The 26,235-nt window shown below is 44.6% G+C and overlaps 9 non-coding genes across 9 annotated transcripts; all 9 read left to right on the forward strand.

Annotated features, from left to right (window-relative positions):
* Positions 1–1,005: 1,005 nt before the first annotated feature.
* On the forward strand, positions 1,006–1,112 carry LOC139270063 (U6 spliceosomal RNA). The gene has a single exon (XR_011594412.1). It is a non-coding gene; the product is annotated as a U6 spliceosomal RNA (small nuclear RNA).
* A 2,493-nt stretch (positions 1,113–3,605) lies between these two features.
* LOC139270080 (U6 spliceosomal RNA) lies at positions 3,606–3,712 on the forward strand. The gene has a single exon (XR_011594429.1). It is a non-coding gene; the product is annotated as a U6 spliceosomal RNA (small nuclear RNA).
* Positions 3,713–6,175: 2,463 nt separating this feature from the next.
* On the forward strand, positions 6,176–6,282 carry LOC139270064 (U6 spliceosomal RNA). Its single transcript, XR_011594413.1, has one exon. It is a non-coding gene; the product is annotated as a U6 spliceosomal RNA (small nuclear RNA).
* A 2,463-nt stretch (positions 6,283–8,745) lies between these two features.
* Positions 8,746–8,852, forward strand: LOC139270065 (U6 spliceosomal RNA). Its single transcript, XR_011594414.1, has one exon. It is a non-coding gene; the product is annotated as a U6 spliceosomal RNA (small nuclear RNA).
* A 2,432-nt stretch (positions 8,853–11,284) lies between these two features.
* LOC139270088 (U6 spliceosomal RNA) lies at positions 11,285–11,391 on the forward strand. The gene has a single exon (XR_011594436.1). It is a non-coding gene; the product is annotated as a U6 spliceosomal RNA (small nuclear RNA).
* Positions 11,392–13,854: 2,463 nt separating this feature from the next.
* On the forward strand, positions 13,855–13,961 carry LOC139270089 (U6 spliceosomal RNA). Its single transcript, XR_011594437.1, has one exon. It is a non-coding gene; the product is annotated as a U6 spliceosomal RNA (small nuclear RNA).
* Positions 13,962–16,424: 2,463 nt separating this feature from the next.
* LOC139270049 (U6 spliceosomal RNA) lies at positions 16,425–16,531 on the forward strand. The gene has a single exon (XR_011594399.1). It is a non-coding gene; the product is annotated as a U6 spliceosomal RNA (small nuclear RNA).
* A 2,736-nt stretch (positions 16,532–19,267) lies between these two features.
* Positions 19,268–19,374, forward strand: LOC139270086 (U6 spliceosomal RNA). Its single transcript, XR_011594434.1, has one exon. It is a non-coding gene; the product is annotated as a U6 spliceosomal RNA (small nuclear RNA).
* A 2,526-nt stretch (positions 19,375–21,900) lies between these two features.
* Positions 21,901–22,007, forward strand: LOC139270082 (U6 spliceosomal RNA). Its single transcript, XR_011594431.1, has one exon. It is a non-coding gene; the product is annotated as a U6 spliceosomal RNA (small nuclear RNA).
* Positions 22,008–26,235: the final 4,228 nt, after the last annotated feature.

A 26,235-nucleotide genomic window follows, 5' to 3' on the forward strand; every position in this document is an offset into this window, starting at 1 on the left:
CTTCCTCAGATTAGGAGGCAAAACTGTACACAATATTCAATGTGCGGCCTCAACAAGGCACTGTGCAACTGCAGTAAGACCTCGCTGCTCCTATACTCATATCCTCTCGCTATGAAGGCCAACATGCCATTTGCGTGCACCTCCGTTCAGTTTGTAAGTGTGACCCCGGGCGTCCGGTCGCCTGCCGCTTTAATGCTCCTTAAACTCTGACTGCATGACCTCAACCTTCCTCCTCCCTATGTCATTGGTTGTGACATTGACCACAACATCTGGATCTTCCCCTCCCTCCTGTAGAATGTTGTGCACCCTCTGAGTGTTGTCCCTTACATTGGCACCAGGGAGGCAACATACCATATGGAGTATTAGTAACATTAATTTCAATGATCCTGACAATGTAGAAGGCAACAACTTGCATTGATATAGCGCCGTTAGCAGAGTAAAACGTCCTGCTTCAGAGGAAAGCAATCAGACAAGATTTGAAATAAGGAGATATTAGCACAGGTGGCCAAAAGTATGGTTAAAGAGGTAAATTGTAAGGAAGCCTTCATGGAAGAGAAAGGTGGAGGTTTACGAACAGTGTTGCACAGCTTCAGCCCCAGAGAGCTGAAGGCACAGCGCCAATGGCAGAAGGAGGTAGCAGCGCTGAGGGGGAGGGGAGAAGGGGGCAGGAGCGCTGAGGGGGAGGGGAGAAGTGCCCAGGCCAAGAGCGATGTGTGTGGAAAGGCAGGCACTGCCCCTGAGTGCTCGACAAGGGGAGTGTGAATTGCCGCGGTTAAACCCCGCCCACCGCCCTCATTTACATTTCGGTGTATTTTGCTTTAAATATTTCTGTTAAGAAATGATAAGTGATGAAAGGAGACATTTTTAATTTCAGATGAGCTGCGTCTCGTCTATGATATTGTTGGCGAATTTTAAGTCGAAAGATGAGAAATAATACGAGACCATGACCTGAAGGTGTTGAGATTATCGGCGCTTTATATAACACTCCATCTTAACTTTGCACTCGTGCTCGCTTCGGCAGCACATATACTAAAATTGGAACGATACAGAGAAGATTAGCATGGCCCCTGCGCAAGGATGACACGCAAATTCGTGAAGCGTTCCATATTTTACACTTTTAAAACATATCACTTTCTGCAAAACTTTCACATTTACTCCTGCTTTCAACACAAGTCGTGGCACAAAGTCCACTTCTTCATTCCCCTCCTCTACTTCACTCATTTCAACCTTTCGACTCCGCGCATTTCGCAAGCTTTCATATTTTGCACCTTTAAAACATACCATTTTCTGTAACACGTTCAGAATTACAAAAAGAAAACCATCGCACATACTGCAAATTGCAACAATAACGAAAAATGCTGATAATAATCATCAGATCAGATGGATCAGATGGCGAGAACAGACAAGTCGATATTTCGGGAACCTGGTGGATGAGAAAAGCATGCTGACACCAAGGCTGTGGACCAAATCGCCAACGTGGTGTTCCGCTCAAACATTATTTTCAAATGTTTTTACTCCTGTCCATGACAGGGGGAAATGTGTGCACTAAAAAGTACAAGCGGATGGCAAGAAACTGGCGGAAGCTTTTAACTGTGCTTTGGGGGCAATAGATGATGAGAAGCTAGGATTGACACTTTGGCCAACTGCACTTAACTTGCATTTAACTGCATTAGAAGGGGAGAAGAGAGTTTCTCAGTGAAAGGGTTGGTGGGGGTTGGATGGGATACAGTGTGTCTGTGAACTGCGCCAGAGAGCCAGTGGACTGACTTTGTAAGTTGGGGTTCTGGGCGTTAAAATGTGCTTATGTGACTGTTTGAAGTAAATTTTGGGTCAGTGATGGTCAGTTGAAAATCCAAAATGGCACTTATTTTGGGAGGTGAATAATATATCAATTGTGAAGTATGCAAGTGCTTATAGTTAACCAGAATGGATAATTAATGTTAATGCAAAATGATGTACAAGAGATTTACTTGTACTTGTTGCAATTCAGTAAACTGTATTCGCTGGTCTACATTGGGACACAGACGCACATTGGGTGACTGCTTTGCGGAACATAGAAACATAGAAAATAGGTGCAGGAGTCGGCCATTCGACCCTTCGAGCCGGCACCATCATTCAATATGATCATGGCTGATCATGCAACTTCCGTACCCGATTCCTGCTTTCTCTCCATACCTATTGATCGCTTTAACCGTAAGGGCCACATTTAACTCCCTTTTGAATAAATCTAACGAACTGGCCTCAACATCTTTCTGTGGTAGAGAATTTCACAGGTTCACAATTCTCTGAGTGAAGACGTTTCTCCTCATCTCGGTCCTAAATGGCTTACCCCTTATCCTTAGAATGTGACCCCTGGTTCTGGACAACCCCAACATCGGGAACATTCTTCCTGTATCTAACCTGTCCAATCCCATCAGGATTCTACATGTTTCTCTGTAATCCCCTCTCATTCTTCTACATTCCAGTGAATATAAGCCGAGTCGATCCAGTCTTTCTTCATATGTCAGTCCTGCCATCCCAGGAATCAGTCTGGTGAACCTTGGCTGCACTCCCTCAATAGCAAGAATGTCCTTCCTCAGATTAGGAGGCAAAACTGTACACAATATTCAATGTGCGGCCTCACCAAGGCACTGTGCAACTGCAGTAAGACCTCGCTGCTCCTATACTCATATCCTGTCGCTATGAAGGCCAACATGCCATTTGCGTGCACCTCCGTTCAGTTTGTAAGTGTGACCCCGGGCGTCCGGTCGCCTGCCGCTTTAATGCTCCTTAAACTCTGACTGCATGACCTCAACCTTCCTCCTCCCTATGTCATTGGTTGTGACATTGACCACAACATCTGGATCTTCCCCTCCCTCCTGTAGAATGTTGTGCACCCTCTGAGTGTTGTCCCTTACATTGGCACCAGGGAGGCAGCATACCATATGGAGTATTAGTAACATTAATTTCAATGATCCTGACAATGTAGAAGGCAACAACTTGCATTGATATAGCGCCGTTAGCAGAGTAAAACGTCCTGCTTCAGAGGAAAGCAATCAGACAAGATTTGACATAAGGAGATATTAGCACAGGTGGCCAAAAGTATGGTTAAAGAGGTAAATTGTAAGGAAGCCTTCATGGAAGAGAAAGGTGGAGGTTTACGAACAGTGTTGCACAGCTTCAGCCCCAGAGAGCTGAAGGCACAGCGAAAATGGCAGAAGGAGGTAGCAGCGCTGAGGGGGAGGGGAGAAGTGGGCAGGAGCGCTGAGGGGGAGGGGAGAAGGGGGCAGGAGCGCTGAGGGGGAGGGGAGAAGTGCCCAGGCCAAGAGCGATGTGTGTGGAAAGGCAGGCACTGCCCCTGAGTGCTCGACAAGGGGAGTGTGAATGCCGCGGTTAAACCCCGCCCACCGCCCTCATTTACATTTCGGTGTATTTTGCTTTAAATATTTCTGTTAAGAAATGATAAGTGATGAAAGGAGACATTTTTAATTTCAGATGAGCTGCGTCTCGTCTATGATATTGTTGGCGAATTTTAAGTCGAAAGATGAGAAATAATACGAGACCATGACCTGAAGGTGTTGAGATTATCGGCGCTTTATATAACACTCCATCTTAACTTTGCATTCGTGCTCGCTTCGGCAGCACATATACTAAAATTGGAACGATACAGAGAAGATTAGCATGGCCCCTGCGCAAGGATGACACGCAAATTCGTGAAGCGTTCCATATTTTACACTTTTAAAACATATCACTTTCTGCAAAACTTTCACATTTACTCCTGCTTTCAACACAAGTCGTGGCACAAAGTCCACTTCTTCATTCCCCTCCTCTACTTCACTCATTTCAACCTTTCGACTCCGCGCATTTCGCAAGCTTTCATATTTTGCACCTTTAAAACATACCATTTTCTGTAACACGTTCAGAATTACAAAAAGAAAACCATCGCACATACTGCAAATTGCAACAATAACGAAAAATGCTGATAATAATCATCAGATCAGATGGATCAGATGGCGAGAACAGACAAGTCGATATTTCGGGAACCTGGTGGATGAGAAAAGCATGCTGACACCAAGGCTGTGGACCAAATCGCCAACGTGGTGTTCCGCTCAAACATTATTTTCAAATGTTTTTACTCCTGTCCATGACAGGGGGAAATGTGTGCACTAAAAAGTACAAGCGGATGGCAAGAAACTGGCGGAAGCTTTTAACTGTGCTTTGGGGGCAATAGATGATGAGAAGCTAGGATTGACACTTTGGCCAACTGCACTTAACTTGCATTTAACTGCATTAGAAGGGGAGAAGAGAGTTTCTCAGTGAAAGGGTTGGTGGGGGTTGGATGGGATACAGTGTGTCTGTGAACTGCGCCAGAGAGCCAGTGGACTGACTTTGTAAGTTGGGGTTCTGGGCGTTAAAATGTGCTTATGTGACTGTTTGAAGTAAATTTTGGGTCAGTGATGGTCAGTTGAAAATCCAAAATGGCACTTATTTTGGGAGGTGAATAATATATCAATTGTGAAGTATGCAAGTGCTTATAGTTAACCAGAATGGATAATTAATGTTAATGCAAAATGATGTACAAGAGATTTACTTGTACTTGTTGCAATTCAGTAAACTGTATTCGCTGGTCTACATTGGGACACAGACGCACATTGGGTGACTGCTTTGCGGAACATAGAAACATAGAAAATAGGTGCAGGAGTCGGCCATTCGACCCTTCGAGCCGGCACCATTATTCAATATGATCATGGCTGATCATGCAACTTCCGTACCCGATTCCAGCTTTCTCTCCATACCTATTGATCGCTTTAACCGTAAGGGCCACATTTAACTCCCTTTTGAATAAATCTAACGAACTGGCCTCAACATCTTTCTGTGGTAGAGAATTTCACAGGTTCACAATTCTCTGAGTGAAGACGTTTCTCCTCATCTCGGTCCTAAATGGCTTACCCCTTATCCTTAGAATGTGACCCCTGGTTCTGGACAACCCCAACATCGGGAACATTCTTCCTGTATCTAACCTGTCCAATCCCATCAGAATTCTACATGTTTCTCTATAATCCCCTCTCATTCTTCTACATTCCAGTGAATATAAGCCTAGTCGATCCAGTCTTTCTTCATATGTCAGTCCTGCCATCCCAGGAATCAGTCTGGTGAACCTTGGCTGCACTCCCTCAATAGCAAGAATGTCCTTCCTCAGATTAGGAGGCAAAACTGTACACAATATTCAATGTGCGGCCTCAACAAGGCACTGTGCAACTGCAGTAAGACCTCGCTGCTCCTATACTCATATCCTCTCGCTATGAAGGCCAACATGCCATTTGCGTGCACCTCCGTTCAGTTTGTAAGTGTGACCCCGGGCGTCCGGTCGCCTGCCGCTTTAATGCTCCTTAAACTCTGACTGCATGACCTCAACCTTCCTCCTCCCTATGTCATTGGTTGTGACATTGACCACAACATCTGGATCTTCCCCTCCCTCCTGTAGAATGTTGTGCACCCTCTGAGTGTTGTCCCTTACATTGGCACCAGGGAGGCAACATACCATATGGAGTATTAGTAACATTAATTTCAATGATCCTGACAATGTAGAAGGCAACAACTTGCATTGATATAGCGCCGTTAGCAGAGTAAAACGTCCTGCTTCAGAGGAAAGCAATCAGACAAGATTTGAAATAAGGAGATATTAGCACAGGTGGCCAAAAGTATGGTTAAAGAGGTAAATTGTAAGGAAGCCTTCATGGAAGAGAAAGGTGGAGGTTTACGAACAGTGTTGCACAGCTTCAGCCCCAGAGAGCTGAAGGCACAGCGCCAATGGCAGAAGGAGGTAGCAGCGCTGAGGGGGAGGGGAGAATTGGGCAGGAGCGCTGAGGGGGAGGGGAGAAGTGCCCAGGCCAAGAGCGATGTGTGTGGAAAGGCAGGCACTGCCCCTGAGTGCTCGACAAGGGGAGTGTGAATTGCCGCGGTTAAACCCCGCCCACCGCCCTCATTTACATTTCGGTGTATTTTGCTTTAAATATTTCTGTTAAGAAATGATAAGTGATGAAAGGAGACATTTTTAATTTCAGATGAGCTGCGTCTCGTCTATGATATTGTTGGCGAATTTTAAGTCGAAAGATGAGAAATAATACGAGACCATGACCTGAAGGTGTTGAGATTATCGGCGCTTTATATAACACTCCATCTTAACTTTGCACTCGTGCTCGCTTCGGCAGCACATATACTAAAATTGGAACGATACAGAGAAGATTAGCATGGCCCCTGCGCAAGGATGACACGCAAATTCGTGAAGCGTTCCATATTTTACACTTTTAAAACATATCACTTTCTGCAAAACTTTCACATTTACTCCTGCTTTCAACACAAGTCGTGGCACAAAGTCCACTTCTTCATTCCCCTCCTCTACTTTACTCATTTCAACCTTTCGACTCCGCGCATTTCGCAAGCTTTCATATTTTGCACCTTTAAAACATACCATTTTCTGTAACACGTTCAGAATTACAAAAAGAAAACCATCGCACATACTGCAAATTGCAACAATAACGAAAAATGCTGATAATAATCATCAGATCAGATGGATCAGATGGCGAGAACAGACAAGTCGATATTTCGGGAACCTGGTGGATGAGAAAAGCATGCTGACACCAAGGCTGTGGACCAAATCGCCAACGTGGTGTTCCGCTCAAACATTATTTTCAAATGTTTTTACTCCTGTCCATGACAGGGGGAAATGTGTGCACTAAAAAGTACAAGCGGATGGCAAGAAACTGGCGGAAGCTTTTAACTGTGCTTTGGGGGCAATAGATGATGAGAAGCTAGGATTGACACTTTGGCCAACTGCACTTAACTTGCATTTAACTGCATTAGAAGGGGAGAAGAGAGTTTCTCAGTGAAAGGGTTGGTGGGGGTTGGATGGGATACAGTGTGTCTGTGAACTGCGCCAGAGAGCCAGTGGACTGACTTTGTAAGTTGGGGTTCTGGGCGTTAAAATGTGCTTATGTGACTGTTTGAAGTAAATTTTGGGTCAGTGATGGTCAGTTGAAAATCCAAAATGGCACTTATTTTGGGAGGTGAATAATATATCAATTGTGAAGTATGCAAGTGCTTATAGTTAACCAGAATGGATAATTAATGTTAATGCAAAATGATGTACAAGAGATTTACTTGTACTTGTTGCAATTCAGTAAACTGTATTCGCTGGTCTACATTGGGACACAGACGCACATTGGGTGACTGCTTTGCGGAACATAGAAACATAGAAAATAGGTGCAGGAGTCGGCCATTCGACCCTTCGAGCCGGCACCATCATTCAATATGATCATGGCTGATCATGCAACTTCCGTACCCGATTCCAGCTTTCTCTCCATACCTATTGATCGCTTTAACCGTAAGGGCCACATTTAACTCCCTTTTGAATAAATCTAACGAACTGGCCTCAACATCTTTCTGTGGTAGAGAATTTCACAGGTTCACAATTCTCTGAGTGAAGACGTTTCTCCTCATCTCGGTCCTAAATGGCTTACCCCTTATCCTTAGAATGTGACCCCTGGTTCTGGACAACCCCAACATCGGGAACATTCTTCCTGTATCTAACCTGTCCAATCCCATCAGAATTCTACATGTTTCTCTATAATCCCCTCTCATTCTTCTACATTCCAGTGAATATAAGCCTAGTCGATCCAGTCTTTCTTCATATGTCAGTCCTGCCATCCCAGGAATCAGTCTGGTGAACCTTGGCTGCACTCCCTCAATAGCAAGAATGTCCTTCCTCAGATTAGGAGGCAAAACTGTACACAATATTCAATGTGCGGCCTCAACAAGGCACTGTGCAACTGCAGTAAGACCTCGCTGCTCCTATACTCATATCCTCTCGCTATGAAGGCCAACATGCCATTTGCGTGCACCTCCGTTCAGTTTGTAAGTGTGACCCCGGGCGTCCGGTCGCCTGCCGCTTTAATGCTCCTTAAACTCTGACTGCATGACCTCAACCTTCCTCCTCCCTATGTCATTGGTTGTGACATTGACCACAACATCTGGATCTTCCCCTCCCTCCTGTAGAATGTTGTGCACCCTCTGAGTGTTGTCCCTTACATTGGCACCAGGGAGGCAACATACCATATGGAGTATTAGTAACATTAATTTCAATGATCCTGACAATGTAGAAGGCAACAACTTGCATTGATATAGCGCCGTTAGCAGAGTAAAACGTCCTGCTTCAGAGGAAAGCAATCAGACAAGATTTGAAATAAGGAGATATTAGCACAGGTGGCCAAAAGTATGGTTAAAGAGGTAAATTGTAAGGAAGCCTTCATGGAAGAGAAAGGTGGAGGTTTACGAACAGTGTTGCACAGCTTCAGCCCCAGAGAGCTGAAGGCACAGCGCCAATGGCAGAAGGAGGTAGCAGCGCTGAGGGGGAGGGGAGAATTGGGCAGGAGCGCTGAGGGGGAGGGGAGAAGTGCCCAGGCCAAGAGCGATGTGTGTGGAAAGGCAGGCACTGCCCCTGAGTGCTCGACAAGGGGAGTGTGAATTGCCGCGGTTAAACCCCGCCCACCGCCCTCATTTACATTTCGGTGTATTTTGCTTTAAATATTTCTGTTAAGAAATGATAAGTGATGAAAGGAGACATTTTTAATTTCAGATGAGCTGCGTCTCGTCTATGATATTGTTGGCGAATTTTAAGTCGAAAGATGAGAAATAATACGAGACCATGACCTGAAGGTGTTGAGATTATCGGCGCTTTATATAACACTCCATCTTAACTTTGCACTCGTGCTCGCTTCGGCAGCACATATACTAAAATTGGAACGATACAGAGAAGATTAGCATGGCCCCTGCGCAAGGATGACACGCAAATTCGTGAAGCGTTCCATATTTTACACTTTTAAAACATATCACTTTCTGCAAAACTTTCACATTTACTCCTGCTTTCAACACAAGTCGTGGCACAAAGTCCACTTCTTCATTCCCCTCCTCTACTTCACTCATTTCAACCTTTCGACTCCGCGCATTTCGCAAGCTTTCATATTTTGCACCTTTAAAACATACCATTTTCTGTAACACGTTCAGAATTACAAAAAGAAAACCATCGCACATACTGCAAATTGCAACAATAACGAAAAATGCTGATAATAATCATCAGATCAGATGGATCAGATGGCGAGAACAGACAAGTCGATATTTCGGGAACCTGGTGGATGAGAAAAGCATGCTGACACCAAGGCTGTGGACCAAATCGCCAACGTGGTGTTCCGCTCAAACATTATTTTCAAATGTTTTTACTCCTGTCCATGACAGGGGGAAATGTGTGCACTAAAAAGTACAAGCGGATGGCAAGAAACTGGCGGAAGCTTTTAACTGTGCTTTGGGGGCAATAGATGATGAGAAGCTAGGATTGACACTTTGGCCAACTGCACTTAACTTGCATTTAACTGCATTAGAAGGGGAGAAGAGAGTTTCTCAGTGAAAGGGTTGGTGGGGGTTGGATGGGATACAGTGTGTCTGTGAACTGCGCCAGAGAGCCAGTGGACTGACTTTGTAAGTTGGGGTTCTGGGCGTTAAAATGTGCTTATGTGACTGTTTGAAGTAAATTTTGGGTCAGTGATGGTCAGTTGAAAATCCAAAATGGCACTTATTTTGGGAGGTGAATAATATATCAATTGTGAAGTATGCAAGTGCTTATAGTTAACCAGAATGGATAATTAATGTTAATGCAAAATGATGTACAAGAGATTTACTTGTACTTGTTGCAATTCAGTAAACTGTATTCGCTGGTTTACATTGGGACACAGACGCACATTGGGTGACTGCTTTGCGGAACATAGAAACATAGAAAATAGGTGCAGGAGTCGGCCATTCGACCCTTCGAGCCGGCACCATCATTCAATATGATCATGGCTGATCATGCAACTTCCGTACCCGATTCCTGCTTTCTCTCCATACCTATTGATCGCTTTAACCGTAAGGGCCACATTTAACTCCCTTTTGAATAAATCTAACGAACTGGCCTCAACATCTTTCTGTGGTAGAGAATTTCACAGGTTCACAATTCTCTGAGTGAAGACGTTTCTCCTCATCTCGGTCCTAAATGGCTTACCCCTTATCCTTAGAATGTGACCCCTGGTTCTGGACAACCCCAACATCGGGAACATTCTTCCTGTATCTAACCTGTCCAATCCCATCAGAATTCTACATGTTTCTCTATAATCCCCTCTCATTCTTCTACATTCCAGTGAATATAAGCCTAGTCGATCCAGTCTTTCTTCATATGTCAGTCCTGCCATCCCAGGAATCAGTCTGGTGAACCTTGGCTGCACTCCCTCAATAGCAAGAATGTCCTTCCTCAGATTAGGAGGCAAAACTGAACACAATATTCAATGTGCGGCCTCAACAAGGCACTGTGCAACTGCAGTAAGACCTCGCTGCTCCTATACTCATATCCTCTCGCTATGAAGGCCAACATGCCATTTGCGTGCACCTCCGTTCAGTTTGTAAGTGTGACCCCGGGCGTCCGGTCGCCTGCCGCTTTAATGCTCCTTAAACTCTGACTGCATGACCTCAACCTTCCTCCTCCCTATGTCATTGGTTGTGACATTGACCACAACATCTGGATCTTCCCCTCCCTCCTGTAGAATGTTGTGCACCCTCTGAGTGTTGTCCCTTACATTGGCACCAGGGAGGCAGCATACCATATGGAGTATTAGTAACATTAATTTCAATGATCCTGACAATGTAGAAGGCAACAACTTGCATTGATATAGCGCCGTTAGCAGAGTAAAACGTCCTGCTTCAGAGGAAAGCAATCAGACAAGATTTGACATAAGGAGATATTAGCACAGGTGGCCAAAAGTATGGTTAAAGAGGTAAATTGTAAGGAAGCCTTCATGGAAGAGAAAGGTGGAGGTTTACGAACAGTGTTGCACAGCTTCAGCCCCAGAGAGCTGAAGGCACAGCGCCAATGGCAGAAGGAGGTAGCAGCGCTGAGGGGGAGGGGAGAAGTGCCCAGGCCAAGAGCGATGTGTGTGGAAAGGCAGGCACTGCCCCTGAGTGCTCGACAAGGGGAGTGTGAATTGCCGCGGTTAAACCCCGCCCACCGCCCTCATTTACATTTCGGTGTATTTTGCTTTAAATATTTCTGTTAAGAAATGATAAGTGATGAAAGGAGACATTTTTAATTTCAGATGAGCTGCGTCTCGTCTATGATATTGTTGACGAATTTTAAGTCGAAAGATGAGAAATAATACGAGACCATGACCTGAAGGTGTTGAGATTATCGGCGCTTTATATAACACTCCATCTTAACTTTGCATTCGTGCTCGCTTCGGCAGTACATATACTAAAATTGGAACGATACAGAGAAGATTAGCATGGCCCCTGCGCAAGGATGACACGCAAATTCGTGAAGCGTTCCATATTTTACACTTTTAAAACATATCACTTTCTGCAAAACTTTCACATTTACTCCTGCTTTCAACACAAGTCGTGGCACAAAGTCCACTTCTTCATTCTCCTCCTCTACTTCACTCATTTCAACCTTTCGACTCCGCACATTTCGCAAGCTTTCATATTTTGCACCTTTAAAACATACCATTTTCTGTAACACGTTCAGAATTACAAAAAGAAAACCATCGCACATACTGCAAATTGCAACAATAACGAAAAATGCTGATAATAATCATCAGATCAGATGGATCAGATGGCGAGAACAGACAAGTCGATATTTCGGGAACCTGGTGGATGAGAAAAGCATGCTGACACCAAGGCTGTGGACCAAATCGCCAACGTGGTGTTCCGCTCAAACATTATTTTCAAATGTTTTTACTCCTGTCCATGACAGGGGGAAATGTGTGCACTAAAAAGTACAAGCGGATGGCAAGAAACTGGCGGAAGCTTTTAACTGTGCTTTGGGGGCAATAGATGATGAGAAGCTAGGATTGACACTTTGGCCAACTGCACTTAACTTGCATTTAACTGCATTAGAAGGGGAGAAGAGAGTTTCTCAGTGAAAGGGTTGGTGGGGGTTGGATGGGATACAGTGTGTCTGTGAACTGCGCCAGAGAGCCAGTGGACTGACTTTGTAAGTTGGGGTTCTGGGCGTTAAAATGTGCTTATGTGACTGTTTGAAGCAAATTTTGGGTCAGTGATGGTCAGTTGAAAATCCAAAATGGCACTTATTTTGGGAGGTGAATAATATATCAATTGTGAAGTATGCAAGTGCTTATAGTCAACCAGAATGGATAATTAATGTTAATGCAAAATGATGTACAAGAGATTTACTTGTACTTGTTGCAATTCAGTAAACTGTATTCGCTGGTCTACATTGGGACACAGACGCACATTGGGTGACTGCTTTGCGGAACATAGAAACATAGAAAATAGGTGCAGGAGTCGGCCATTCGACCCTTCGAGCCGGCACCATCATTCAATATGATCATGGCTGATCATGCAACTTCCGTACCCGATTCCTGCTTTCTCTCCATACCTATTGATCGCTTTAACCGTAAGGGCCACATTTAACTCCCTTTTGAATAAATCTAACGAACTGGCCTCAACATCTTTCTGTGGTAGAGAATTTCACAGGTTCACAATTCTCTGAGTGAAGACGTTTCTCCTCATCTCGGTCCTAAATGGCTTACCCTTTATCCTTAGAATGTGACCCCTGGTTCTGGACAACCCCAACATCGGGAACATTCTTCCTGTATCTAACCTGTCCAATCCCATCAGAATTCTACATGTTTCTCTATAATCCCCTCTCATTCTTCTACATTCCAGTGAATATAAGCCTAGTCGATCCAGTCTTTCTTCATATGTCAGTCCTGCCATCCCAGGAATCAGTCTGGTGAACCTTGGCTGCACTCCCTCAATAGCAAGAATGTCCTTCCTCAGATTAGGAGGCAAAACTGTACACAATATTCAATGTGCGGCCTCACCAAGGCACTGTGCAACTGCAGTAAGACCTCGCTGCTCCTATACTCATATCCTCTCGCTATGAAGGCCAACATGCCATTTGCGTGCACCTCCGTTCAGTTTGTAAGTGTGACCCCGGGCGTCCGGTCGCCTGCCGCTTTAATGCTCCTTAAACTCTGACTGCATGACCTCAACCTTCCTCCTCCCTATGTCATTGGTTGTGACATTGACCACAACATCTGGATCTTCCCCTCCCTCCTGTAGAATGTTGTGCACCCTCTGAGTGTTGTCCCTTACATTGGCACCAGGGAGGCAACATACCATATGGAGTATTAGTAACATTAATTTCAATGATCCTGACAATGTAGAAGGCAACAACTTGCATTGATATAGCGCCGTTAGCAGAGTAAAACGTCCTGCTTCAGAGGAAAGCAATCAGACAAGATTTGAAATAAGGAGATATTAGCACAGGTGGCCAAAAGTATGGTTAAAGAGGTAAATTGTAAGGAAGCCTTCATGGAAGAGAAAGGTGGAGGTTTACGAACAGTGTTGCACAGCTTCAGCCCCAGAGAGCTGAAGGCACAGCGCCAATGGCAGAAGGAGGTAGCAGCGCTGAGGGGGAAGGGAGAAGGGGGCAGGAGCGCTGAGGGGGAGGGGAGAAGTGCCCAGGCCAAGAGCGATGTGTGTGGAAAGGCAGGCACTGCCCCTGAGTGCTCGACAAGGGGAGTGTGAATTGCCGCGGTTAAACCCCGCCCACCGCCCTCATTTACATTTCGGTGTATTTTGCTTTAAATATTTCTGTTAAGAAATGATAAGTGATGAAAGGAGACATTTTTAATTTCAGATGAGCTGCGTCTCGTCTATGATATTGTTGGCGAATTTTAAGTCGAAAGATGAGAAATAATACGAGACCATGACCTGAAGGTGTTGAGATTATCGGCGCTTTATATAACACTCCATCTTAACTTTGCATTCGTGCTCGCTTCGGCAGTACATATACTAAAATTGGAACGATACAGAGAAGATTAGCATGGCCCCTGCGCAAGGATGACACGCAAATTCGTGAAGCGTTCCATATTTTACACTTTTAAAACATATCACTTTCTGCAAAACTTTCACATTTACTCCTGCTTTCAACACAAGTCGTGGCACAAAGTCCACTTCTTCATTCTCCTCCTCTACTTCACTCATTTCAACCTTTCGACTCCGCACATTTCGCAAGCTTTCATATTTTGCACCTTTAAAACATACCATTTTCTGTAACACGTTCAGAATTACAAAAAGAAAACCATCGCACATACTGCAAATTGCAACAATAACGAAAAATGCTGATAATAATCATCAGATCAGATGGATCAGATGGCGAGAACAGACAAGTCGATATTTCGGGAACCTGGTGGATGAGAAAAGCATGCTGACACCAAGGCTGTGGACCAAATCGCCAACGTGGTGTTCCGCTCAAACATTATTTTCAAATGTTTTTACTCCTGTCCATGACAGGGGGAAATGTGTGCACTAAAAAGTACAAGCGGATGGCAAGAAACTGGCGGAAGCTTTTAACTGTGCTTTGGGGGCAATAGATGATGAGAAGCTAGGATTGACACTTTGGCCAACTGCACTTAACTTGCATTTAACTGCATTAGAAGGGGAGAAGAGAGTTTCTCAGTGAAAGGGTTGGTGGGGGTTGGATGGGATACAGTGTGTCTGTGAACTGCGCCAGAGAGCCAGTGGACTGACTTTGTAAGTTGGGGTTCTGGGCGTTAAAATGTGCTTATGTGACTGTTTGAAGCAAATTTTGGGTCAGTGATGGTCAGTTGAAAATCCAAAATGGCACTTATTTTGGGAGGTGAATAATATATCAATTGTGAAGTATGCAAGTGCTTATAGTCAACCAGAATGGATAATTAATGTTAATGCAAAATGATGTACAAGAGATTTACTTGTACTTGTTGCAATTCAGTAAACTGTATTCGCTGGTCTACATTGGGACACAGACGCACATTGGGTGACTGCTTTGCGGAACATAGAAACATAGAAAATAGGTGCAGGAGTCGGCCATTCGACCCTTCGAGCCGGCACCATCATTCAATATGATCATGGCTGATCATGCAACTTCCGTACCCGATTCCTGCTTTCTCTCCATACCTATTGATCGCTTTAACCGTAAGGGCCACATTTAACTCCCTTTTGAATAAATCTAACGAACTGGCCTCAACATCTTTCTGTGGTAGAGAATTTCACAGGTTCACAATTCTCTGAGTGAAGACGTTTCTCCTCATCTCGGTCCTAAATGGCTTACCCTTTATCCTTAGAATGTGACCCCTGGTTCTGGACAACCCCAACATCGGGAACATTCTTCCTGTATCTAACCTGTCCAATCCCATCAGAATTCTACATGTTTATCTATAATCCCCTCTCATTCTTCTACATTCCAGTGAATATAAGCCTAGTCGATCCAGTCTTTCTTCATATGTCAGTCCTGCCATCCCAGGAATCAGTCTGGTGAACCTTGGCTGCACTCCCTCAATAGCAAGAATGTCCTTCCTCAGATTAGGAGGCAAAACTGTACACAATATTCAATGTGCGGCCTCACCAAGGCACTGTGCAACTGCAGTAAGACCTCGCTGCTCCTATACTCATATCCTCTCGCTATGAAGGCCAACATGCCATTTGCGTGCACCTCCGTTCAGTTTGTAAGTGTGACCCCGGGCGTCCGGTCGCCTGCCGCTTTAATGCTCCTTAAACTCTGACTGCATGACCTCAACCTTCCTCCTCCCTATGTCATTGGTTGTGACATTGACCACAACATCTGGATCTTCCCCTCCCTCCTGTAGAATGTTGTGCACCCTCTGAGTGTTGTCCCTTACATTGGCACCAGGGAGGCAACATACCATATGGAGTATTAGTAACATTAATTTCAATGATCCTGACAATGTAGAAGGCAACAACTTGCATTGATATAGCGCCGTTAGCAGAGTAAAACGTCCTGCTTCAGAGGAAAGCAATCAGACAAGATTTGAAATAAGGAGATATTAGCACAGGTGGCCAAAAGTATGGTTAAAGAGGTAAATTGTAAGGAAGCCTTCATGGAAGAGAAAGGTGGAGGTTTACGAACAGTGTTGCACAGCTTCAGCCCCAGAGAGCTGAAGGCACAGCGCCAATGGCAGAAGGAGGTAGCAGCGCTGAGGGGGAAGGGAGAAGGGGGCAGGAGCGCTGAGGGGGAGGGGAGAAGTGCCCAGGCCAAGAGCGATGTGTGTGGAAAGGCAGGCACTGCCCCTGAGTGCTCGACAAGGGGAGTGTGAATTGCCGCGGTTAAACCCCGCCCACCGCCCTCATTTACATTTCGGTGTATTTTGCTTTAAATATTTCTGTTAAGAAATGATAAGTGATGAAAGGAGACATTTTTAATTTCAGATGAGCTGCGTCTCGTCTATGATATTGTTGGCGAATTTTAAGTCGAAATATGAGAAATAATACGAGACCATGATCTGAAGGTGTTGAGATTATCGGCGCTTCATATAACACTCCATCTTAACTTTGCATTCGTGCTCGCTTCGGCAGCACATATACTAAAATTGGAACGATACAGAGAAGATTAGCATGGCCCCTGCGCAAGGATGACACGCAAATTCGTGAAGCGTACCATATTTTACACTTTTAAAACATATCACCTTCTGCAAAACTTTCACATTTACTCCTGCTTTCAACACAAGTCGTGGCACAAAGTCCACTTCTTCATTCTCCTCCTCTACTTCACTCATTTCAACCTTTCGGCTCCGCACATTTCGCAAGCTTTCATATTTTGCACCTTTAAAACATACCATTTTCTGTAACACGTTCAGAATTGCAAAAAGAAAACCATCGCACATACTGCAAATTGCAACAATAACGAAAAATGCTGATAATAATCATCAGATCAAATGGATCAGATGGAGAGAACAGACAAGACGATATTTCGAGAACCTGGTGGATGAGAAAAGCATGCTGACACCAAGGCTGTGGACCAAATAGCAAATATGGCCTTCCGCTCAAACATTATTTTCAAATGTTTTTACTCCTGTCCATGACAGGGGGAAATGTATGCACTAAAAAGTACAAGCGGATGGCAAGAAACTGGCGGAAGCTTTTAACTGTGCTTTGGGGGCAATAGATGATGAGAAGCTAGCATTGACACTTTGGCCAACTGCACTTCACTTGCATTTAGAAACATAGAAACATAGAAAATAGGTGCAGGAGTAGGCCATTCGGCCCTTCTAGCCTGCACCGCCATTCAGTGAGTTCATGGCTGAACATGCAACTTCAGTACCCCATTCCTGCTTTCTCACCATACCCCTTGATTCCCCTAGTAGTAAGGACTTCATCTAACTAATTTTTGTATATATTTAGTGAATTGGCCGCAACAACTTTCTGTGGTAGAGAATTCCACAGGTTCACCACTCTCTGGGTGAAGAAATTCCTCCTCATCTCGGTCCTAAATGGCTTCCCCCTTATCCTTAGACTGTGACCCCTGGTTCTGGACTTCCCCAACATTGGGAACATTCTTCCTGCATCTAACCTGTCTAACCCCGTCAGAATTTTAAACGTTTCTATGAGGTCCCCTCTCATTCTTCTGAACTCCAGTGAATACAAGCCCAGTTGATCCAATCTTTCTTGATAGGTCAGTCCCGCCATCCCGGGAATCAGTCTGGTGAACCTTCGCTGCACTCCCTCAATAGCAAGAATGTCCTTCCTCAGGTTAGGAGACCAAAACTGGACACAATACTTCAGGTGTGGCCTCACCAAGGCCCTGTACAATTGTAGCAACACCTCCCTGCCCTTGTACTCAAATCCCCTCGCTATGAAGGCCAACATGCCATTTGCTTTCTTAACCGCCTGCTGTACCTGCATGCCAACCTTCAATGACTGATGTACCATGACACCCAGGTCTCTTTGCGCCTGCCCTTTTCCTAATCTGTCACCATTCAGATAATAGTCTGTCTCTCTGCATTAGAAGGGGAGAAGAGAGTGGTAGAGAATTTCACAGGTTCACAATTCTCTGAGTGAAGACGTTTCTCCTCATCTCGGTCCCAAATGGCTTACCCCTTATCCTTAGAGTGTGACCCCTGGTTCTGGACAACCCCAACATCAGGAACATTCTTCCTGTATCTAATCTGTCCAATCCCATCAGAATTCTACATGTTTCTCTGTAATCCTCTCTCATTCTTCTACATTCCAGTGAATATAAGCCTAGTCGATCCAGTCTTTCTTCATATGTCAGTCCTGCCATCCCAGGAATCAGTCTGGTGAACCTTGGCTGCACTCCCTCAATAGCAAGAATGTCCTTCCTCAGATTAGGAGGCAAAACTGTACACAATATTCAATGTGCGGCCTCACCAAGGCACTGTGCAACTGCAGTAAGACCTCGCTGCTCCTATACTCATATCCTCTCGCTATGAAGGCCAACATGCCATTTGCGTGCACCTCCGTTCAGTTTGTAAGTGTGACCCCGGGCGTCCGGTCGCCTGCCGCTTTAATGCTCCTTAAACTCTGACTGCATGACCTCAACCTTCCTCCTCCCTATGTCATTGGTTGTGACATTGACCACAACATCTGGATCTTCCCCTCCCTCCTGTAGAATGTTGTGCACCCTCTGAGTGTTGTCCTTTACATTGGCACCAGGGAGGTAACATACCATATGGAGTATTAGTAACATTAATTTCAATGATCCTGACAATGTAGAAGACAACAACTTGCATTGATATAGCGCCGTTAGCATAGCAAAACGTCCTGCTTCAGAGGAAAGCAATCAGACAAGATTTGACATAAGGAGATATTAGCACAGGCAGCCAAAAGTATGGTTAAAGAGGTAAATTGTAAGGAGGCCTTAATGGAAGAGAAAAGTGGAGGTTTACGAACAGTGTTGCACAGCTTCAGCCCCAGAGAGCTGAAGGCACAGCGCCAATGGCAGAAGGAGATAGCAGCGCTGAGGGGGAGGGGAGAAGTGGGCAGGAGTGCTGAGGGGGAGGGGAGAAGTGGGCAGGAGCGCTGAGGTGGAGGGGAGAAGGGGCCAGGAGTGCTGAGGGGGAGGGGGAGAAGTGCCCAGGTCAAGAGCGATGTGTGTGGAAAGGCAGGCACTGCCCCTGAGTGCTCGACAAGGGGAGTGTGAATTGCAGGGGATAAACCCCGCCCACCGCCCTCATTTACATTTCGGTGTATTTTGCTTTGAATATTTCTGTTAAGAAATGATAAGTGATGAAAGGAGACGTTTTTAATTTCAGATGAGCTGCGTCTCGTCTATGATATTGTTGGCGAATTTTAAGTCGAAATATGAGAAATAATACGAGACCATGATCTGAAGGTGTTGAGATTATCGGTGCTTTATATAACACTCCATCTTAGCTTTGTATTCGTGCTGGCTTCGGCAGCACATATACTAAAATTGGAACGATACAGAGAAGATTAGCATGGCCCCTGCGCAAGGATGACACGCAAATTCGTGAAGCGTTCCATATTTTACACTTTTAAAACATATCACCTTCTGCAAAACTTTCACATTTACTCCTGCTTTCAACACAAGTCGTGGCACAAAGTCCACTTCTTCATTCTCCTCCTCTACTTCACTCATTTCAACCTTTCGGCTCCGCACATTTCGCAAGCTTTCATATTTTGCACCTTTAAAACATACCATTTTCTTTAGCACGTTCAGAATTGCAAAAAGAGAACCATCGCACATACTGCAAATTGCAACAATAACGAAAAATGCTGATAATAATCATCAGATCAGATGGATCAGATGGAGAGAACAGACAAGTCGATATTTCGGGAACTTGGTGGATGAGAAAAGCATGCTGACACCAAGGCTGTGGACCAAATCGCCAACATGATGTTCCGCTCAAACATTATTTTCAAATGTTTTTACTCCTGTCCATGACAGGGGGAAATGTGTGCACTAAAAAGTACAAGCGGATGGCAAGAAACTGGCGGAAGCTGTTAACTGTGCTTTGGGGGCAATAGATGATGAGAAGCTAGGATTGACACTTTGGCCAACTGCACTTCACTTGCATTTAACTGCATTAGAAGGGGAGAAGAGAGTTTCTCAGTGAAAGGGTTGGTGGGGGTTGGATGGGATACAGTGTGTCTGTGAACTGCGCCAGAGAACCAGTGGACTGACTTTGTAAGTTGGGGTTCTGGGCGTTTAAATGTGCTTATGTGACTGTTTGAAGTAAATTTTGGGTCAGTGATGGTCAGTTGAAAATCCAAAATGGCACTTATTTTGGGAGGTGAATAATACATCAATTGTGAAGTATGCAAGTGCTTATAGTTAACCAGAATGGATAATTAATGTTAATGCAAAATGATGAACAAGAGATTTACTTGTACTTGTTGCAATTCAGTAAACTGTATTTGCTGGTCGACATTGGGACACAGACGCACATTGGGTGACTGCTTTGCGGAACATAGAAACATAGAAAATAGGTGCAGGAGTCGGCCATTCGGCCCTTCGAGCCGGCACCATCATTCAATATGATCATGGCTGACCATGCAACTTCCGTACCCGATTCCTGCTTTCTCTCCATACCTATTGATCGCTTTAACTGTAAGGGCCACATCTAACTCCCTTTTGAATAAATCTAACGAACTGGCCTCAACATCTTTCTGTGGTAGAGAATTTCACAGGTTCACAATTCTCTGAGTGAAGACGTTTCTCCTCATCTCGGTCCTAAATGGCTTACCCCTTATCCTTAGAATGTGACCCCTGGTTGTGGACAACCCAAACATCGGGAACATTCTTCCTGTATCTAACCTGTCCAATCCCATCAGAATTCTACATGTTTCTCTGTAATCCTCTCTCATTCTTCTACATTCCAGTGAATATAAGCCTAGTCGATCCAATCTTTCTTCATATGTCAGTCCTGCCATCCCAGGAATCAGTCTGGTGAACCTTGGCTGCACTCCCTCAATAGCAAGAATGTCCTTCCTCAGATTAGGAGACAAAACTGTACACAATATTCAATGTGCAGCCTCACCAAGGCACTGTGCAACTGCAGTAAGACCTCGCTGCTCCTATACTCATATCCTCTCGCTATGAAGGCTAACATGCCATTTGCGTGCACCTCCGTTCAGTTTGTAAGTGTGACCCCGGGCGTCCGGTCGCCTGCCGCTTTAATGCTCCTTAAACTCTGACTGCATGACCTCAACCTTCCTCCTCCCTATGTCATTGGTTGTGACATTGACCACAACATCTGGATCTTCCCCTCCCTCCTGTAGAATGTTGTGCACCCTCTGAGTGTTGTCCTTTACATTGGCACCAGGGAGGCAACATACCATATGGAGTATTAGTAACATTAATTTCAATGATCCTGACAATGTAGAAGACAACAACTTGCATTGATATAGCGCCGTTAGCATAGCAAAATGTCCTGCTTCAGAGGAAAGCAATCAGACAAGATTTGACATAAGGAGATATTAGCACAGGTGGCCAAAAGTATGGTTAAAGAGGTAAATTGGAAGGAGGCCTTAATGGAAGAGAAAGGTGGAGGTTTACAAACAGTGTTGCACAGCTTCAGCCCCAGAGAGCTGAAGGCACAGCACCAATGGCAGAAGGAGGTAGCAGCGCTGAGGGGGAGGGGAGAAGTGGGCAGGAGTGCTGAGGGGGAGGGGAGAAGTGGGCAGGAGCGCTGAGGTGGAGGGGAGAAGGGGCCAGGAGTGCTGAGGGGGAGGGCGAGAAGTGCCCAGGCCAAGAGCGATGTGTGTGGAAAGGCAGGCACTGCCCCTGAGTGCTCGACAAGGGGAGTGTGAATTGCCGCGGTTAAACCCCGCCCACCGCCCTCATTTACATTTCGGTGTATTTTGCTTTGAATATTTCTGTTAAGAAATGATAAGTGATGAAAGGAGACATTTTTAATTTCAGATGAGCTGCGTCTCGTCTATGATATTGTTGGCGAATTTTAAGTCGAAATATGAGAAATAATACGAGACCATGATCTGAAGGTGTTGAGATTATCGGCGCTTTATATAACACTCCATCTTAACTCTGTATTCGTGCTCGCTTCGGCAGCACATATACTAAAATTGGAACGATACAGAGAAGATTAGCATGGCCCCTGCGCAAGGATGACACGCAAATTCGTGAAGCGTTCCATATTTTACACTTTTGAAACATATCACGTTCTGCAAAACTTTCACATTTACTCCTGCTTTCAACACAAGTCGTGGCACAAAGTCCACTTCTTCATTCCCCTCCTCTACTTCACTCATTTCAACCTTTCGGCTCCGCACATTTCGCAAGCTTTCATATTTTGCACCTTTAAAACATACCATTTTCTTTAGCACGTTCAGAATTGCAAAAAGAGAACCATCGCACATACTGCAAATTGCAACAATACCGAAAAATGCTGATAATAATCATCAGATCAGATGGATCAGATGGAGAGAACAGACAAGTCGATAGTTCGGGAACTTGGTGGATGAGAAAAGCATGCTGACACCAAGGCTGTGGACCAAATCGCCAACATGGTGTTCCGCTCAAACATTATTTTCAAATGTTTTTACTCCTGTCCATGAGAGGGGGAAATGTGTGCAGTAAAAAGTACATGCGGATGGCAAGAAACTGGTGGAAGTTGTTCACTGTGCTTTGGTTAAACCGATGAGAAGCTAGGATTGACACTTTGGCCAACTGCACTTCACTTGCATTTAACTGCATGAGAAGGGGGATGAGAGTTTCTCAGTGAAAGGGTTGGTGGGGGTTGAATGTGATACAGTGTGTCTGTGAACTGCGCCAGAGAGCCAGTGGACTGACTTTGTAAGTTGGGGTTCTTGCCTTCAAATGTGCTTATGTGACTGTTTGAAGTAAATTTTGGGTAAGTGATGGTCAGTTGATAATCCAAAATGGCATTTATTTTGGTGTGGAATAATATATCAATTGTGAAGTATGCAAATACTTACAATTAAGCAGAACGGATAATTAATTTTAATGCAAAATGATGTACAAGAGATTTCCTTGTACTTCTTGTAATTAAGTATCCACTATTCGCTGGTCCACATTGGGACACAGATGCAGATTGAGGTGATCGACGTGAAACTTTAACTCTGCTTTCTCTCCACAGATGCTGCCTGACCTGCTGAGATTTGCAGCATTTTCTGTTTGTATTCGAGATTGCAGCATCCACAGTATTTTGCTTTTGTGTGGGATTGTGATTTGCACGGGATGAGCATCGCCCACCGAGAAACTCAGCACAGCAACAGGCCCCGGCCCTGCGCCCGATCGGCTCCGCCCCTGCACCCTATGCTTAAACATAGAAACATCAAAACATAGAAAATAGGTGCAGGAGTACGCCATTCGGCCCTTCGAGCGTGCATCATGGCTGATCATTCACCTCAGACCCCTTTCCTGCTTTCTCTGCATCCCCTTTGATCCCTTTAGCCGTAAGTCCCTCTTGAATATATCCAATGAACTGGCATCAACAACTCTTTGTGGCAGGGAATTGCACAGGTTAACAACTCTCTACGTGAAGAAGTTTCTCCTCATCTCATTCCTAAATTGCCTACCCCTTATCCTAAGACTGTGTCCCCTGGTTGTGGACTTCCCCAACATTGGGAACATTCTTCCTACATCTAACCTGTCCCGTCCCGTCAGAATCTTATATGTTTCTATGAGATCCCCTCTCATCCTTCTAAACGCCAGTGTATAAAGGCCCAGTTGATCCAGTCTCTCCTCATATGTCAATCCAGCCAAGCCTGGAATCAGTCTGGTGAACCTTCGCTGCACTCCCTCTCTGGCAAGAATGTCCTTCCGCAGATTAGGAGACCAAAACTGAACACAATATTCCAGGTGAGGCCTCACCAAGGACCTGTACAATTGCTCCTATACTCAAATCCCCTAGCTATGAAGGCCAACATGCCATTTGCCTTCTTCACTGCCTGCTGCACCTTCATGCCAACTTTCAATTACTAATGAACCATGACTCCCAGGTCCCGTTGCACCTCTCCTTTTCCTAATCTGCCACCATTCAGATAATATTCTACCTTCATGTTTTTGCCACCAAAGTGGATAACCTCACATTTATCCACATTATACTGCATCTGCCATGCATTTGCCCATTCACCTAACCTGTCCAAATCACCGTGCAGCCTCTTAGCATCCTCCTCACAGCTCACACCGCCACCCAGTTTAGTGTCATCTGCAAACTTGGAGATATTACACTCAATTCCTTCATCCAAATCATTAATATATATTGTAAAGAGCTGGGGTCCCAGCACTGATCCCTGCAGCATTCCACTAGTTACTGCCTCCCATTCCAAAAAGGACCCATTTATCCCAACTCTCGGCTTCCTGTCTGCCAACCAATTCTCTATGCACGCCATTACATTACCCCCAATACTATGTGCTTTGATTTTGCACACCAATCTCTTATGTGGGACCTTGTCAAAGGCCTTTTGAAAGTCCAAATACACCACATCCGCTGGTTCCCCCTTGTCGACTCTACTAGTTACATACTCAAAAAATTCCTGAAGTTTTGTCAAGCATGATTTGCCTTTCATAATCCATGCTGACTTGGACCAATCCTGTCACTGCTCTGCAAATGCATTGCTATTTCATCCTTAATAATTGATTCCAACATTTTCGCCACTACTGACGTCAGGCTAACCGATCTATAATTACCTGTTTTCTCTCTCCCTCATTTTTAAAAAAGTGGTGTTACATTAGCTACCCGCCAGTCCACAGGAACTGCTCCAGAGTCAATAGACTGTTGGAAAATGATCACCAATGCATCCATTATTTCTAGGGCCACTTCTTTAAGTACTCTGGGATGCAGACAATCAAGCCACGGGGATTTATCAGCCTTCAATCCCATCAATTTCCACAACACAATTTTCCGACTTATAAAGATATCCTTCAGATCCTCCTTCTCACTAGACCCTCGGTCCCCTAGTATCTCTGGAAGGTTATTTGTGTCTTACTTCGTGAAGGCAGAAACAAAGTATTTGTTCAATTGGTCTGCTATTTCTTTGTTCCCCATTATAATTTCACCTGAGTCCGACTGCAAGGGACCTACGTTTGACTTCACTAATCTTTTTCTCTTCACATATCTATAGAAGCTTTTGCAGTCAGTTTTTATGTTCCCGGCAAGCTTCCTCTCGTACTCTATTTCCCTGCTCCTAATTAAACCCTTTGTCCTCCTCTGCTGAATTCTAAATTTCTCCATCCTCAGGTTTGCTGCTTTTTCTGGCCAATTTATATGCCTCTTCCTTGGATCTAACACTATCCTTAATTTCCCTTGTTAGCCACGGTTGAGCCACCTTCCCTGTTTTGTTTTTACTCCAGACAGTGATGTACACTTGTTGAAGTTCATCCATGTGATCTATACATATTTGCCATTGCCTATCCACCATCAAGCCTTTAAGTATCCTTTGCCAGTCTATTTTAGCCAATTCATGTCTCATGCCGTCGAAGTAAGCTTTCTTTAAGTTCAGGACCTTAGTTTCTGAATTAACTGTGTCACTCTCCATCTTAATAAAGAATTCTACCATATTATGGTCACTCTTCCCCAAAGGGCCTCGCACAACAAGATTGCTAATTAGTCCCTTCTTATTATACATCAAGCAGTCTAGGATGGCCAGTTCTCTGGTTGGTTCCTCGACATATTGATCATGAAAACCATCGCTAATACACTCCAGGAAATCCTCCTCCACCGCATTGCTACCAGTTTGGCTAGCCCAATCTATATGTAAATTAAAGTTGCCCATGATAACTGCTGTACCTTTATTGCACACATCCTTTATTTCTTGTTTGATGCTGTCCCCAATCTCACTACTACTGTTTGGTGATCTGTGCACAACTCCCACCAGCGTTTTCTGCCCTTTGGTATTCCGTAGCTCCACCCATACCGATTCGACATCATCCAAGCCAATGTCCTTCCTTACTAATGCATTAATTTCCTCTTTAACCAGCAACACCACCCCACCTCCTTTTCCTTTCTGTCTATCTTTCCTAAATGTTAAATACCCCTGGATGTTGAGTTCCCAGCTTTGGTCATCCTGGAGCCATGTCTCTGTGCTGCCAATTACATCATATCCATTAACTGCTATCTGCGCAGTTAATTTGCCCACCTTACTAAAGTGCCGCCCACTGCCCTCATTTACATTTAGGTCGATTTTACTTTCAATATTTATGTTAAGAAATCATAAGTGATGAAAGGAAACATTTTTGATTTCAGATCAGCTTAGTCTCGTCTGTTATATTGTTGGCAAATTTTAAGTCAAAATATGACAAATAATACAACACCAACACCTAAAGCTTTTGAAGTTATTCATCATAGGCAATCCCTCTGAATCGAGGAAGACTTGCTTCCACTCTTAACATGAGTTCTTAGGTGG

The sequence above is a fragment of the Pristiophorus japonicus genome, chromosome 8 (assembly GCF_044704955.1).
Source record: "Pristiophorus japonicus isolate sPriJap1 chromosome 8, sPriJap1.hap1, whole genome shotgun sequence".
NCBI lineage: Eukaryota > Metazoa > Chordata > Chondrichthyes > Pristiophoridae > Pristiophorus > Pristiophorus japonicus.